Here is a 13,358-nt window from a genome sequence, read left to right as displayed (position 1 = left end):
GCGGTTGGACATTGCTGCTGCCCCCTTCCTCTTCTGAGCACATTTGGGTTCTCTCTCCAGTGGCAATTTGAAGAAGAAAAAATTAAACTCCCATGCCTAAAACCAGCAAGCAAGGATACAGACCCGAACCGGTTCCCCTCCGTCACGGCAAACAGTTCGTGTGACACTTTTTCGCTCTGTTTTTATTTCCTACACATTATGCTCGGTCGCTAGCGCAAACACAGTGTGTGTTTGTGTGTGTTTGTGCATCGGAAACTGCATGTTTCGCGCTAATAGTAGACACGCCGGTGACGGTACAACAGCATATTGCATCTGCGGCGTCCTTTGGCACTGCGATATCCTACAAACAGTGGACGAACGGGGGTGAGAAGCCGACTGCCTACAAGCGACACGTTTCTGTATGCAAAATGCATCGCCATAATGAAAAACAAATGAAAAATCAACAAGCAGCACATCACCCTCGGTGTGATTTCGGTCCCGCACTTCGAAACAAGGATTTTTTTTGTTGTTGTTGATGCACATGTGTTTTTTAGCCGTTGCCGTCGGGGAAGATAGCGGAAGATAGTGTCGGCTTCCCACGATACTCAGTGCTTCAAATTACACGCACACGGCCACATGTACGCAACATTGAACGGGAAACGTCCATTGCACGGAATGGAAGGCTTGATCCCTTGGAAACAGTAACATCACATCGCAGCCTGGATCGTTCGTTCGTTGTGCTTGAATGACACCGAAAGCTTCAATACACGGATGGATCTCTGGGAGGCTTGGGTCTAATAAACACGACCTCTCGCCAGCAGCGCCCCGTCCGAATGGCGGGTTTGTTTGCTGCGTATATGTAGCAACAAAAAAAGTCCTCAATGTTGTTCTCTGCAAATGAAGCATTCCCTTGAGAGACTGTAGAGGAGACCATGCAGGGAGGGGTCCGATAGTAGTGCCCAGAACCTTTTTATTACGGATTCAACAGCATTTAAAATGGAATATTTAATCCGTACACAAACGATATACGATGTGGGCTCGATATACGTGTGTTTGTGTTATGGATGCTTCCCGTTCGGAGGATTCAAATGCATCCGCACCGGAGACGTACGTCGTACTTCTCCACTCTGTTTGCATATTAGAAATCACTTACTTGCGAGGGACAGCCAGAGGCGATTGTATGCTTCCCCAGGATTATTCGGCATGCATCTGTATGCGAAGGCTTCAACAACATCAACAGCAACAACTCCCCCGTGAAACGTAAAGTTGTTCCTCAATTTGCAGTTACTCATGTGGATGGCCGCATCCGTTCCGTTTGTATTTACACACTATTGCACTACAGCATAGGCCCCATCTCCCCGGTGGGGCTTCTCGCTGGCAGAGGCTGGCAGAGACGGTGCTTCGGAGTCTTCCGCCCATCCGGTCGCTGGACGATGGTAATGGTATTCTTGACGCACCGTTGCTCTGCTGCCCTTATCCGATGCGCTTAGTTTATCATATCGCTTCATAATTCTTCGAAGTACGCCGCTCGGTACAGTTCGTTGCTCGGTTGTATCCTGCTGCCCGGAACTGCATTCTTCCTGTTTGCAACTGTGCACTTCGGCTCCAATAAGCATACACCGGCAAGGAGTTATGAAAATATGAATATGCAAATGAACAATAAATAATATATGTGTTTGCCTTTAACGTGGTTCTTAAGCCGCCGGGCGAGAGTCTTGAACCCTTCGCAAAACAATCAGCAGATGACGCTTACATTGAATCTAACCGTATTAAAGTCTGGCCTGGACATTACCATGCGACACTTGCAGCGATTCTATTTTGCATAGCTTGAGCTTTGCCCATGAAATAGTTGGAACGCATCACTTTAATACGCATCAGAGCAAGTTAAAATCGTGTTTTCTGATATGACATTTAATTTATTTAAACTTTAGTTTTGCCATCTCCTGCCTCCTTCGATTCCATCGGCGGCACCAACGCCTTGGGAACCGGCCGCTTTCCGGAAAGGTGTGAAATACAAGGCCCGACCCCCGATGGGAAAATCAGATACACACACACATACCGCCCAGAATTGCTTAAAGTTCGTTCGCGTCTTTAAAAGTGACTCATCTGAAACAAAGCGGAAAGGGAGCAGCGAAGAAAAAAAATGCGTGTTTCCCCGCACGTGCGCGCGCGCGCACCCCCGTTTCGGTCTGTTGCCTTTCGTGTTCTTCCGTGTTTCGACCAGTGCGACACACCCGCTACACCGCACATTCCCCGCAGCATCGACTGTGGGGACGATGAGACGGCACTTCTTTTGGCCCACTGGTAATCGTTCCAGGAGGGGGGGGGGTGTTTAGCAGGGGAATTCTTAATTTTCGGCAATGAACTTCCCGGGCCTCTGTGAGCAGTCACCGTGGGCCGGAGAATCTGTCGACCGTCCCGGAGCTCTAGACTCCCACCGGCGGCACCCACGCGCGCGCGCGCGCTCTCTCTCTCGGTTTCACTTTCATCCGGCCGTTCGGGCGTTGCGAAGGAAGTCAAGATTTAATTACACGCCTGATGGGAAGGGTTATTGCTTGTGTCTTGCACGTCTTGTTTATGCCGCTGATCACTTGCCAGCTAGCGTGCCAGTGCGAGCCTGCCAAACGACCAGCGCGCACTTTACTTTGGCACACAAATCGTCGACAAAAGAAGTCGGTAGAAGTTGGGCATGACGACGGCGGCGACGTCGCTCTAATAGAGCACGGTCTTTGCCAATCGGTTGGAACTTCTGCGTGAGCCGCTACCCGGTTTGTTTACGGATGCTATACGAGCTGCTCAATTCCGGTATCCAAAACAGTTCGTAACTTTACGAGCACTAATTAACTGAGTGTGCTGCTTGCTGCAGAGCATCTTCGGGGGAAATTAGTTGAAAGGCGAATTATGGAGACAAAATGGAAGTTTTTTTTTTTGATAATCTTCTTCTGCCATATTGTGTTTGCAAAAATCAATCACTGTTACTATGCTGTACATTGGCACGGACCACTCTCTTCCAGGTGCACGATGTCCTCATTTTAAATTTGAAAAAAAAAACCGTCAATTTCTTCCAATTATCCATTGCACGGTCATTGCAAACGTTTCGCAACGGGTCACAGATACTATCGCTTGTCTGTCCCCATTCTACCCGTGCAAGAACATTGTTTACGCGTTAAGCTATTTAATTGTATGCAAATTGAGCTTGAATTATGCTTTCACCGGACGGCCAAATATCTTCCCGCTGTGTTACAGCTGTGGCAGAGTGAGGAACGGCAGCAAATTGCCGATGCATCTCACCAGCATTGACTCCGGCGGCATCGGTTCGATTCACTTCCTTTCACTCGAACTTTGGCTTTGTCGTACGGTCACAGGGAGACAAGCATCGGTTTGAAACGGAAAATGCATCCCTCCACCGGGCGATGGTTATACCCTCCCTTCCAACCCTCCCTCACCAACGCCCCCTTACCGTGAGAACGAATAGGAGTGTTTCAAAGTGTTTCATTTATTCATAAACTGCAACCCGCGAACCCGCGAAAGGGTTTGCAGGCGCCGAACGGCTTCCAACGTAGTAGATCATCCAAAAAACATGAGCTTTCCGGAGCGCCGAACAAGCAAACAGAGGTGAGAGTGAGGAGGGGGTGTTGTTTCTGTGGTTTTCCTTCCAACCCCGTGCAGCCCGCGCGCCCTCGAAGATGTTCCAGTGCTGGGGGGGCCGTATGTTGAACGGTTCCGATACGCGCGGAACCTTAGATAATGTAGCAAAATAATCATAATTATTACTCTTCCCCTCGCCAGTGGACGCTGCACCGCGGCCCCGTTCCCTTTTCGAACCGGTCGTTAGGCGATGAATCGAAAGCAAGGCTGCAATCTGGTTCGAACCGAGAAAGGGGGTTGAAAGGGAGAGCGAAAGAGCGAAAGAGCGAGAGAACTGAACGGTTGAGAGACTCGGCTTGACAAGGTTCGCGCTTGCTACGTTTGCTTCCCGTGGGGGATTGGGCTAATTATTTATATAGTCTCTAATTATTAATGCTATTGTTATGCGGGACTGGGCACACCACCGTTCACCGTTCCGCATTGCGATGCTGTGCTTCCCGTGCGGGCGCGCGGGTGAGCGGGTGGGCGCGCGGTGATTGGCTGCTGCTGATGATGGGCTTGGCGCCTCCCCCCCACCCCTTTCATCCTGGCACTAGCACTTGGTGTGTCCACCGTGCACGTACCCATCGCGTCCTTACGTAAGCGTATTGTTCCTGCAGGATCGGATTCTCCAGTCTAATGGCTAATCTTCCCCGCTCACGTCCGTGTTGATTACAGCACACGCCCAGGATCTTGCTGTGGCGGGATAAGCCACCTGAGCACCCACCTCCGCTGCCCCTCGGGAGCGCCATTAAACCAGCTTCCAATCAGCCAGAAACGATTCAATCGATTTTGCAAAACAGTTTGTGCAATCCTCGCTTCGCACCACACCACCTCCCCTCATGAGCCTTTTGCCTTGCCCTTTTGCGTGTGTGTGCCTAATGAATCGTTTCCGCGCTTCAACCACTTCCGATCGATGGAACACCGACGAAAGGGAATTGCTGGCGAGTTGTTGAGCAGGAGGTGCGCATTAGGGCTTTAGTGTTTTCTTTTTTTGTTCGGTCTGTGCATTACCCAACGCTCACGGATGCTCTTCAACCCGGCAGTTGCCACTATAGCGGGAAGACCTCGATTCAATCGACTCATTGTCAGTGTTCCTGCGAGGGCGGCGTGCGTTGGATCCATTTAGGTACGTTTTTTTTCCTGCTCGCCCTCTAGCTTTCCACACGAGTACAGAGAGTAAACTTGCTCCGCGTTAGGACGCTAGAGGGGAATGCCTAGTAGCACACAGCAAAAAATATCCATATATTCTGATAAAATACAACGCCACACACTGTCCGGGGCAACAGAAGAGCGGCAAGCCTCTAGCGCACGAAGGAAATAATTATGAATAATGATGATGGCATCGGGCGCGCTAGTAGTTGGGGCGCATTGCCGCGGCGAAGCACTTTTATCGTTCGCAAATCGTTTCCCTCGTGCCACCGGGACTTTAGGCCGGCAAGAACTGGCGGCCCTTGTCTGAAAAGGAAACGTACGCCTACCTCGAAAAGCTAGTAGAAATCGAATATTGAAAGTCAACACCGGCGCTGCCGATGTATGGCGACTGTCGATGAACCTCGCCCTGCGGTGGGAGGCGCCGCTCGAGTTGAGTTCCCGGCTGGCCGTTATGGATGGATAATTTTTCCTCAATTCGTTACGAGGTTTTCTATTATTCTTATCTTTCCCTCTCTCTCTCTCTCTCTCTCTACCTTTCACTTCCATACATCGCTTCCTATTGTTCCCTTTCCCCTTGCCCATACTGTATCGTTTGTTGCTGTCTTTTTATCGCTTCTGCATTCAATCTCTTCATCGTCGGTTCGGGTGTTTCGGATGTCCCCGCGGAGTGCTCTCGCGCCGCGATCGACCCGCTAACGTCGTCGCTGCCGGTTCGGGGCGCATATATTTGGTCTCTGAAAATAAAATTAATGAGGGATTAAGCTATGACTTCATTAATCAAATTGAATGCCGGGCATTGATTATCGTCGGAAGACGCCTCACAAACGCGTACCAGTGTGTGTGAGTGCCGTATATGTTTGTGCGTGTGTGTTTCGGTTCGTGTTCGCTTTTGTGATTTATGGAATGATTTTTATGTGCTTATTGTTGATGCACGGGCAACACCACCGTCCTGTGTCGTCCTGTGCATTAATGCTACTCACACATTGCTATTCCACAGCACGTCTTCGTTAAATAACGCCCCCTCGCATGGTAAACGCATAATACACCGATACAAATCGAACCCCGAATCATTTCGAAAGTGATATTGATTGTTTTCCATCATCTTGAGCTGCTTCTTCTTCACGTTTGATGAGTGCGAAAGTGGAAAGCAGAAGCGGGAAATCGAACCCGGGCGCGCACATCCTGCCCACGACACTAATCTGAAACGTTTAAGCTGCAACGTTTAGGCATTATGATGCTATTAGTATCTTGCCACCGCCATCGCTGCCATTTCCCAGCGCATGGGGGTGGATCAATTTTCTCGCCCAAGGGCAGCACCCATCAATTGGGACAACAAGCTGCAATCGAATTACGCCGAGTGGAGATGGATTCATTTGTTTCGTGGCATTACGTACCGGTGACATTTTTCACGTCCCAGCTCTTCCGGCTTTTCGTTTGGCTTTCGCACGCTGTTTTCTTCGATGCGGAGCTTTGTTTGGGGCGGTTTTGTTTTCCTTTTTTCCCATCAGCAAAGTGAGTATTGATTTGCGTGTTGTGTCCATTTGTACTTGCTGTTGTTTGTATTGTTTTCGTTGCCTTATAAGTCGGTGATAAGATTAATTGTGACTCATTTCGTAGAACAATAACGATCCGTCGTAAGCATTTGTGTTGGGCCGTGTTTTGGATTATCTTGCTCCAAGGCAGCTTTGCCGAAGATTCTTTCTTGGGTTGGGATTGGGCTTTTTTGTTCTCGGGTGCCTCCTCCACCGCCAACCATCACCACGTACCGGCCATTCAATTATATCCGGTGATTCACATGTTTTCTTCCTACTCTCTTAAGCTCAACCTTAAATGTCTCTATCACCATCATCATCCCCATGAACGTGGCAGTTAGCTAATGTGTACTGGGTTGGGGGTTCGTTGTGAGCGATCGTCAGCGAGCGCGCGTCCAATCTTTAAAGCCGGTCAGTGCTCTACCGGCAGACCAACCAAAAAAAAAAAGCGTGCTCCAACCAGGCACGGGTTATGTTTACGCGTGTTATCCGCACCCGTGTATCGCAGCACTTTGCTCTGACGCAAGTCAGGCAACCGAGTGTTTCGGCGCTCGTAAACCCGGCCATGCCCCGGGAAAGTTTGTGTAATGTTTAGAGGCCGTAGGAGCGAGTTCGTAACCCCGCTGTAAAACCTTCACCACAAACAACGCAACCAAACTGGACAAACGGTACGCTGTGAGACATTAAACAGCGCACCTCTCATGCATTCGGGCGCAATGCGCATACACATCTCCTTTCCTGCGGTGGTGAAGGTGTTTACGACTAGCTAACGGACCAGGCGGGCCAAAGAGCGACAGAGAGAGACAGAGCTGAGGACAAGTAAAGGCAACAACGAAAAGAGTTCCCTAAAGTTCGGATACTACTTGCGCGTCTCTAATTGACATGCATGCACTGTGGCGTGCGTTAGTCTAGCGCGGGTTTACGAGTGAAGTTTCTCCGTTTTACGATTAATAAATCAGCCGATAAGCCGCCAAGAATGGACGGGCTGTAGACGAATGGAATTTCCTGTGGCATTATTCATAACCACAAAAGCCGCGGTGGTGGTCAAAAGATTTTACTACGCTCCATTCCGTCCATGCGTACTGCCGAAATTGACCAACTCCCCAAATAATGCTCGCATGTCTTGCTTGATGTCTATGCAGTTTTGATGGCAGCTAAACGATCGGTTCGTTGGATGAATCGTTAGTTCGATTAATGAATTGAGCAGCAGCTTGATCAACGTCACCATAAAATAGTTGGGCCCTTGGAAGACAACTCGGATGATGTCTCTTCTTCTAATTTGTACTTTACGATGAGCAGTGCCCATAACTCAAGATAAGCAATTAGCTCATGATCGATTCGTCGTTGTTTCGCTTTCACTCTTTCGTGCTTCTGACAAAGAGCCAACGCGTCACCAATTCTAGAACATGCTTCGAGTACATAAGGCAATGTGGCACAGAGATAAAAAAGCTGCATGCTAAAATGACGTAAAATCCTTGAATAATTTATTAAATTAGAGCATCGTAAACCTGTCGGCTTGACAGTTTGCTGATGTGTGTTCCAAGGTAAATATCCGCCTACCTGTACAATGTGTCTTGCAGTGTCGAAAAAAACAACACCCCCATAAACCAAATGCTGTCTCCTTTTTTCACTCGGCCATAAATTACCTCTCCCGCTTTACCCGCTGTACAGCCAGCTATCCACACCCGTACTAGTGAAAGAAAAAATATCCTAAAGAAGAAATAGCGTCCAATTCCGGTAGAACTTTCTTGATTACCAGTGGCCACACAAGCACCCAATGCCCGCTGTTCGTCTCGCTACGCACCGCTGATCCAAATGCAGGTACCGCCTGGGTCCAGACTCCTTAATTATAACGGAACGAAGTCAACAGAATCAACAACCGGAACTACTACACATGCCGTGGGGGAAAACGAAGGGGCACACACGTATGTACCGCCAAACCACACGTGTACCGACAGCAGCGGGCGTGATAGAAACACGATGCATCCCATTGCAGCACGCGGGTGCCGCCGGGGAACGAACACACGAAGCACGATCACAAATTCTAGAGTTTCCAATAAATTTTCCGAACCAAATTGAGTTGTACGGTAATTACGAAAGCCATTAGCGGAACTGAGACTTACGACGGTGGTGCTGCTGGCTGACGGGCTAGATGGTAGGCTTTCCTTTTGCCGCGACTAGTCGTCGTATCATAACCCCCACCCTGTTGGCTAGAGGTTCCTCCAGAAACCACCCAGCAGCGCCAATCGTTACAACGCCCTATCTTGCTAACTTTTGCACCAGCGCTAGATTATGTACATGCGCGCTGAGTTGGAAGGAAAACCCAGCCATCAGTTAGTTTTGGTAGCCACTCTAAAGTGACTCCCTTTTTTCCTGATGTGCACACTTGATGTCCCTGGTATTATCCATCGTAACCAATTCGCCCCTCACACCCACTTCAATACTGCGCGCTGCAATCGATGGTAATTTATGGCTTTTGGAGCTATAACCAACTTTAGGCCCAGGCAACAGGCGATGGTTCACATCTTTCGTAACTCTTCCTTAATTTACGAAACAGTCCCGCTGCTTGATGGATGAAAGGTTCTTTCATCGATAAATGGCAGTACGTGCAAAGTTTTAATGTCTATTTTTCCTCCATCACGGGCGTAGCAAAGGAATGGAGTGGGGAGAAATTGATAGAACGACGGTTTCCGTTGAAAGCGCGAGCGATAACTCTACGATGGAGCGAGGGTAGAGGGACAGAGCTTAGAAGCAGGGGACAGAATCTATCAACCTGGCATCTATCTTCCAAAAGGGGCAATCTTTTATCCTCTTATCGCATACCGTCAATCTTGAAACCGCCCGTTTTCTTCCTTTTGAAGGCGTCTTTGTAATACACTTTTTTTTTTGTTTGGGGCTTTTCAGTTTGCTTTTGTCAGATTTTCTGTTCAAATTTACTTTTTTTTTCTTTGATCTCAAGTTTGGTAACACGCCTAAATTTTTGCATTAAGGTTTGGTCTTTAATAAATCGGCCATTGGTGAATAAGTTTTGAAGGGCCTTTTTATAGTTCTCTTTTTACAAATAGATATGTTTTACACGTATTGAAAATATTGCATCTTGATTTTCTCTTAACGCTTACCATCGATGTATCAATTATAAAATCGGTTGTTTTTTTTCTTTTGGGATTGCATATATTTATCCTTCCTCTATGTGCTTGGGAAACTTCGCACATGCACTTCTTCGTTGAGTCGTTACCCCTAGAAGACTTCTAAGCATAATCATAGTTGTTATCTTTCAATCACACTCCCACATGTTTCGTAACGCTGATGAAATCTTACTCTGCAAAATGGATTTATTCCAAAAGACCTCGGTGTGGTAACGGTAAAGTCATTCCTACCCCGAAAACATCTCTCTTGTACATGCGACCTAATCTTGCGGTTTTGAACGGAGCTTAAAATTATTATCTACAAGACCGAGCTGACAAAAACAAACCTTTGACCGTTTTCCTAGTCAGAACCCTGCAGACAGAATAATTTTCACTCTCCAAAACGCCCATTTTCTTCAGTACGTAAGAAGCAAGATTTATTACAAGTAGGACGACGTAGACGTTTACGAAAATAAACAAACTTCCCACAAGTCCGCTGGTTTCGGCCTTCTTGGAGATAGTCTACTTGGCTGACGCCCGTCCGATCGGTTGAATAACAGAGTTAAATGCGCCGGAAAGGCAGGAAAGAGGATGTGAGTTGAATTTGCATTGAGCTCTATCGGTCAGAAACCATGCTCGGTTGATAAGGGTATCCTCCCGGAACAACCAGCCACACACCGCTGTGTGTCTGGACATCGCTGTCTGCCAAGAAGAAAGACACGAACCTTGAGAAATATTGTGTCACATGGCTTCTTGGGCAATATAGTGCTCGATCAAACAAGCAGAAGCTTGTTTCTTTATCTGGAAACTAAAATTTTTATTGTTCTTACTCGTCCGACTAACCGGTATTGTGGGACGCTTTCGACGGTAACTGATAGGCTCAACCTGGTTCAACTTCCACCATCGGATCAACTGACCGGACAGAGAGGCTGCTTTTCGTGTCGAGCTGTAGTGCGTTCCGGGCCGACAGCTTCACAAGATAAACAAAACTTCCGGGAGCTAAGATAAATGGTAACGACACAGGGAGAAAGAGAACGTCGTGCAAGAAGTTCTTAGAAAAGCCGTGATCGTCTCGAGAAGGTGTCGTAAATTTCGAACCACCATCGTCATGTGTATGGGGTTGTGTGTGATGGAGCGCGAGTGTGAGTCGTTCAATTCGTACCGGCAATTTCGTCTTCATCTTCGCTCGTTTATTTCCGAACGTTCTAAACAGTATCATTTTCAATTTTGTTTCCCCACCGAGAATGTGCTGGCCAAACCAGATGATCGAAACGTGAAAGGCAGGCATGGCGTGGCGGAACATGCAAGTCAAGCCTACGGCATAATGTTAGCAAACGGGAATTTGTCCACCTTGCTGTGTCATGTCAAAATCCTTTTCATGTCCGACTCGTACCGTGTGCTATTATGAGCCAGAGTACAGGGCTTCTGTGTACCCAACGATAGAACATCTAATGTTGCCACACGCAGTAAGAAAAGCAAAAATGTTTAGAGTCTGGAACACAAGAATTGGAGTTGGAGGCAAAGCTGACGAAAAGGTACGTAACGACTCAAAACAGGAAGACTCAAAACATCTTTTTTGTTCGAAAGGATTCCAGCCCTCCGTCGCATGGCAGCAGCATAACCACCGATTTCTTTGTCATTTCTTCCGCTAGTTAGTAACGTGCTTAAAGCGACAGCTCAAGGAAGGTACAGACAGTATAAAAGACTACACGTTCTTGGAATATTCTGTCATGTTTCGTAGCATAACGTTTCGTTGGCAAACAGTAGTGTCGGCCTGCTTCATGTTTACTGTTTTACGTTCGCACGAAGGTGACAGAGAATACAATCTCACACTAAGCTTACTGGAAATTTTCGTTTAGACATTATCGGTGTGGTTTAAGAGATGTGACTGTATTACAAAAATGTTTGGATATTCAAAACAAAGCGTTTTTAAACAAGCAAAAACTGATATTAAAACATTTTACCTCCATTTTTGCCCTCAAATAGCGCAGAAGTATGTGTTTTTCTCGATTCCTCTTACTAGTTCTCAGCTAAAAGACCAGCCAAAGTCTATACCCAGCTAGTTAGGTTGTGCAACCTTCGCTAGACTATGCTGTCAAACCTGTTTCAGGTGGGATAGCATCGTAATGTAATAACCGGCGAAACGAAGAATTAGAGCTCTGCCTTGCAATTCCAATCAAAACCTACACCCACCCACTGCGTGGTCGCGGTGCTGTGGCCCCATTCTTGGAAGCAAAAATACCATCAACACACCATCGTGACTGTTCTGTCGAGCTCGTTTGTCGTAAATGAGATTTTCTTAGTTCCGGTTTTTAGCCCCAGCGATAAAAACCACCAGCCAGTGCCCGGTGGCTCTGGTTTCCTGTCAAACGCAACCGGGGATTTATTGGTTTACTTTGGTCGACAAGCGAACCCCCGCCAGCCGGCTCGCCCTTCGGCACTGGCACTGTAAAAAGCACGCACAACCGCACCGTACAGCCTCCCCGACCGAAGATTAATGAAAGCCAGAAACAACCGGTCGAGCGGTAAAACTTTCCCCATTCGGCACTGGTGTGCTCCCGATGTCCGATTTCAAGTTTGCGCCCAGCAAACGAACTTCCGCGGGGGACCTCGCACCTAAGCCCCTGGACAAACTTTGTGACATTGCTTGCACCAGGGAAGCTGGTTTTGAGAAAAAAGGTGTACCGGCAGCAGCAGCAGCAGCAGAATGCTAATCGAAATTTTTGACCATTCCTCCTCGAACCGAACTCCCAGGTTCCTTTGGGTGCCCATGGGCAGTGCGTTGTGGAACTTAGACGCAAACTTCCAACGGGGTGTAATGCGGGAGTAAACACTCACATACACACACGCAGAGGCACCCCAGCCTTGCTCTTTGTGGCGGCGACTCGTTAGCATACTTTGCCCTCATTCTCGTTATTTTCCCCTGAGCAGCCGGATCATGTGTCGGAACTCGGAGCTACACTGGGGCCGTAAATCACCTCCGATCCAATAGTGGCACAAACTTCAACTGCTCCTTGACTGAGACTCCACTGACTAGCATACGCGTCACCTCCGAGCACTACCACCAGATCTCCGCTTGGCGATGCTTTAATCTATGCCCTCCCTCCCGCCCTTTTGCACCCCATATCTCACGCCTCACACGCTATCGGCTCGCGTAACTTCTGCAGCTGGCGGAGGTTCTGGTGTCCAACTGCTGTTTGCAGTTCGTTATAAATTATCAGTACACATCGACACCGCGCAACAACACGCTGCTCGTTACTCGGCAATTTCGCGAGTGGGATTTGCGGCCGTCTACTGCAGCATATCGAAAGAGACTTCTCCTTTCGGTTGTGGCAAGCATTTAGCAGCTTATTTACGATGCGTTCCGAGCAGTGTGGCTGCAACGCGCTTATTTTAAACCGAAATGCTGGGAATGCTCACAAAGCTGGCTGTCTAACTTTTCATATGCAGCACCATACTTGCTTTGCGTCTTATATGGTAAATAACATTACTAAGTGTAGGCAGACCGGGAGACCGAAAGCTCTCACCCACAATGAAGGAAGCAGAAAACTCATCTAACGAGTGTGTATATGTAGTTTCAATGTGAATCGTTCCATGTTTAGTTTCCTCCAAGAATCTAATAAAAAAACGAGTCATGCTAGTTGTGGCTAAGAGGGTGTCTGTTTTTTTTCATTTCCAACCCGAATAAATAGGCCCAATGTGCCCTCTGCCCACGAGCACTTTGCTTTACTGCACACCAAACAGCATGGAATCCAAACGAACCAACGCTCACTCGTTCGCTTACGTAAGTGTCCTTTTAAAAGCTCATAGTCGTGCACGGCTCTTGCTGCTCGAACGAAAATAAAACCCATATCCCTAACGAATTCTAACTCTTGCGCGCGACCTAAACCTCCAAAAGCCCTGCCTTAGACCCAGGCACGCTTTACCACAAACGTAGTCC

General features: G+C 47.9%; 1 protein-coding gene across 11 annotated transcripts in view; it reads left to right on the top strand.

Moving 5' to 3' along the window:
- Window positions 1-13,358, top strand: part of LOC120896613 (protein winged eye-like) — a 305,930-nt gene that overhangs the window by 259,408 nt on the left and 33,164 nt on the right. The gene's annotated exons all lie outside the window — the stretch shown is intronic.

This window comes from Anopheles arabiensis, chromosome 2 (genome assembly GCF_016920715.1).
Source record: "Anopheles arabiensis isolate DONGOLA chromosome 2, AaraD3, whole genome shotgun sequence".
NCBI lineage: Eukaryota > Metazoa > Arthropoda > Insecta > Diptera > Culicidae > Anopheles > Anopheles arabiensis.
This window is presented reverse-complemented; position numbering and strand designations above follow the sequence as displayed.